The sequence below is a fragment of the Ptychodera flava genome, unplaced genomic scaffold (assembly GCF_041260155.1).
Source record: "Ptychodera flava strain L36383 unplaced genomic scaffold, AS_Pfla_20210202 Scaffold_55__1_contigs__length_887147_pilon, whole genome shotgun sequence".
Classification (NCBI taxonomy): Eukaryota; Metazoa; Hemichordata; class Enteropneusta; family Ptychoderidae; genus Ptychodera; species Ptychodera flava.
In genome coordinates, this window is record NW_027248377.1 from 457579 (window position 1) to 461748 (window position 4170).

The 4170-nt window shown below is 43.6% G+C and overlaps 1 long non-coding RNA gene across 1 annotated transcript; it reads right to left on the reverse strand.

Moving 5' to 3' along the window:
- Positions 1 to 1941: 1941 nt before the first annotated feature.
- LOC139128493 (uncharacterized) lies at positions 1942 to 3401 on the reverse strand. The gene is made up of 2 exons (XR_011551317.1): positions 2672 to 3401; positions 1942 to 2121 (listed from the first exon to the last, which is right to left on the reverse strand). It is a non-coding gene; the product is annotated as an uncharacterized lncRNA (long non-coding RNA).
- Positions 3402 to 4170: the final 769 nt, after the last annotated feature.

Sequence of the window (4170 nt, forward strand, 5' to 3'; positions counted from 1 at the left end):
AAAGTCCGAAGGAATATTCTCAGTGCCTGAGAGATGGCGAACCGACGCTTGGTATCTGCTCGCAGCGGATAAGAATGTAGTCACTCGCGGACTGGCAGAAAACTGTCCACGGCACAACTTCTCATAGGCTTGCACGCAGGGCTTGCTGTCTGTGAGGACACAAGGCTTGTGGTGAGACTGGATAATGTATGGGCTGAAGTGCGTCACAGAGACAGCGATACAGAGGGCTTCAACTTCACATGGAAGCCATGTTGCCTGGCGTCCTCGTAATTTGGCGCTGAAGAAACCTGCAAGGTGTAGTTTATTGCGACGGGAAATATACAGAGTAGAACCAATACCATGGCTTTTGACAGCTGCGTCAGTAACAATCCATAGTTGGTCAGAAGGTCTGGGAAGTGTTATAGCCCGATTGGTTGACAACGCTGATTGCGCTGCATAGAAGGCGTCATAGAGGGTATCAGTCCACACAATGTTGTCGGGTGACTGGAGGCCGGCAGTTGCGTTTTCAAGTGGGGTGAGGAGTGAGGCACATCCTGGTATAACCCTTGCTAACACTTTATAGGCACCAATAAATGAGCGAAGACCGCGGACTGACTTCGGAGGTTGGCAAGACGACAGAGTTGCGATGCTATGTCGGCTCGCTGAGAGGCTCACCCTTACCAAATCTGCTGACCGGAAAGTGCCCGGTTGTGGCCGGTATCTGCCCGGAAAGTGCCCGGTTTGTGCCTGGTATTATTGCCCGGTTTGCGGCCGGTTATGGCCAAAAACGGTCTAAACCGGGCGCCCGTTCAGTGCCCGTGTAAAAAAATAAAGTTTATAATGGTGACTGGAAGATGACCGGTTGTGGCAAAAAAAACGGTCATAAAACGGTCATCCATTTGTTTCTGTGACCAGAAAGTGCCCGGTTATGGCCAAAAACGGTCAGAAAACGGGCGCACGGCTTATGCCCGGTTTTGCGTTGGTGACCGGAAAGTGCCTGGTATTGGAAAACAAAAATGGCGCCCGTTTTATGCCCGTTTTTTTTTATATGACCGGAAAGTGCCCGGTTATGGCCAAAAACGGTCAGAAAATGGGCGCACGGCTTATGTCCGGTTTTGCGTTGGTGACCGGAAAGTGCCTGGTATTGAAAAACAAAAATGGCGCCTGTTTTATGCCCGTTTTTTTGACCGGAAAGTGCCTGGTTATGGCCAAAAACGGTCAGAAAACGGGCGCACGGCTTATGCCCGGTTTTGCGTTGGTGACCGGAAAGTGCCTGGTATTGCAAAACAAAAATAGCGCCCGTTTTTAAGACCGGAAAGTGCCTGGTTATGGCCAAAAACGGTCATAAAACTGGTGCCCGTTTTATGCCCGTTTTTTTCCTATGACCGGAAAGTGCCTGGTTATGGCCAAAAATGGTCATAAAACTGGTGCCCGTTTTATGCCCGTTTTTTTCCTATGACTTGAAGCGCCCGGCAAATTATTTTGCATGTTACTGCACCTTTGCTGAAACTACACACGCAAAAGTTCCTTCATAAGATCAAGTTGGCATGATTCCACAGTAGTCAGCTCCGGAATAAACTTTTACTAATTTCAGCAACAGAAAGAAAACTAAATACATTATTAAATAGATGAGAGATACTGAAAACAAAAGAAGCAACAAAATAAAGCAACAGCAAAATTTCTTGTATTATACAAGTTTCATTATTTTTATCTTCTGCAACAATATAATAAGTTCAGATCAGTGACAGATATGTACACAGATGTTGTAAAATCACCTGTGTAGACATGGCTAATGTCAGTGACACAGTTAAGAATGAAAACCTGACAAATCTTAAGGCCGATTGTGGACAGCACAAGATGTGTTTTATCCAACTAAGCTCTGAAATACCAGCTTCACAAGAAACAATGGTCAGCGCAAATAAAGTTATTGTTTCATATAAAAAAGACAACAGAGAAAAAAAGTTTAAATTTAAATTGTGGTATGATTTATTTTATATGCCACGTTCATTTCATGCCACATAAGTGTCTTCAAGAGATTTTCTTTTGACCCAAGAAGTTTCATGTAACATTTACATTACTGTCAAAGGCTGCAATTTGGCTTTCTGTTCTCTGAATTTCTTGTCCCAGCACCGGCAATGCATTCTGAAAAATACAAATCGTTCAGGGAAGAGTGTAAGTCTTTACCGTTTGACCAAACATTGTAAACATCGCAATTTGATGAAATAAATCAATTGTTATTTGAAAATGTTGAAAAATTGAAGTAGAAAAATGCATAAATATTTATGATTGTTATTAAATTAATAATGATCAAAATGTCCAACAGCTGACTGCTCGCGTATGTTGTTTATTGCATACATGATGGTGACAATCTGCAAAAATCTCAGCACTATACTGTAATAGCTGTGGAAACGAAGCTTACTGTTGGTGGGATGGGGTAGCGTGCGTCGCTATGCGGGTCATCAAAGGTCAACCCCCCCCCCCCGGCCGGGTTGATGTTTTGATTACCCGCATAGCGACACATGCTACCCACCAACAGATAGCTGCATTTCCACAGCTATCACTGTAAGTCTATCAGTTGTGAAACGAAAGTGAATTCAGCATGAATCAATACTCAACGAAAATTTATCTGTAGGTAAACATAGCAATACAAGGATAATAGCGACGTATATAGACGGACGGTACATTGACTTACATTTGTGAACGGCTCGCAGACGATTCCCGGTAATTGCAGGTCTCTCCGGGCCGTGTGTACATAAAAAATATAGTCGGCATCTTTACTGCTGTTCGCGTTCACAAATTTAGAACTTTGTCTGTCCCTGGTACTGTATACACGTTTTTGCAACTATGTGATATCATTTGACTGGCGATTCCATAGAAAGATCACGAAATTGTCCACTAGATAACTCCCTGATCACAAGTACACAGCCGACGGTACTAAAATCTAACTTCGCGCCGATCAAGCCTCATGACGTTCACGGAAGTGCGATCTATAAATTATTACGCGATTGATAATGTAGTCCCGTTTTGAAACGCTGGAGTTGACTCTACATCTGCACCAATCCGTTATGTTTCATACTTGATATAGAATTTAATTTATAAGTTTAATGAAAATGGATACTTTTACCATAGAAAGACTCAAAAGAGAGTAAAATTTCTTTCAGCACAAAGAATCAATATCAATGCGCGAACTGATCTTGATGAACCGTGACCTCCACGCGTGCGTGACCTCGTGTGTAAACATGTCGGCTGGGGCTGCTCACGCTCGCTGCTCATACTCATAGCTGGCTTTATAGGACGCGTTGAAAGTTAGCGAGGTAGCATATTGGATTTTCGTACAGCGGCTCGGGATGGAGTGTAATCCTAAACCTCAAATTTGTGCTCGGCAATCTAACTGTATCGCTGAAAACATGGACAAAAGCCTTCACATCAATGTCATCAGAAGGCAAGATTTTGTTCACGATGACGGGACACAGACTGTACATAGGGCACTGTACGAGTGTACGCACGTCGCGTTGGGACGCACTACCGTATTCTGCTTGAAGCACGGCCCTGCTCTGAGGTAGTAGTAGCCTAGCTGCAGTACAGTAGCTCGAGGTTTTGCCTGGGTATTTGGGTCGGACGGCAAAACCAGTTTTGCCGTCCGACCCAAATACCCACTGCAGGCAAAACCTCGAGCTACTGTACTGCAGCTAGCCCTGCGTACAGGTCTGTGTGTTCCGGCGTTACAGGCCGTGTACGGTGTAACGCGGGGAACACACAGACCTGTACGCAGGGCTATGGTAGTATCGGGTCCTTGCTTATACCATGGAGGTATGCTAATACCAACATTGACATTTACTTGGGGCATGTTTCTACATTGAAAAGTTCTCATCTCTCGTTACTTTTATGGTACAGATTTGCAGTAACAAGTATACGCGTCCTTACACAGATCATCAGCATGATCAGATGCACATTTCATTTGAAACTGCTTGCATTTTGGTATCATTCACAGAAAATACAGGGTTTTAACTTGCAAGACAGACAAGTCCCTGATTAAAATTCGTTTTCCTAAAAGTTCAGTTGTCGATCCAACCATAATTTACCCGACCAGATTGTTGCTTTCACCAGCTGAATTGTGCTTTAAAAGCTGTACATTATCTACCAGTTATTATAATTTATATGTGGATTGTCTGTTATAAAAATACATAGATA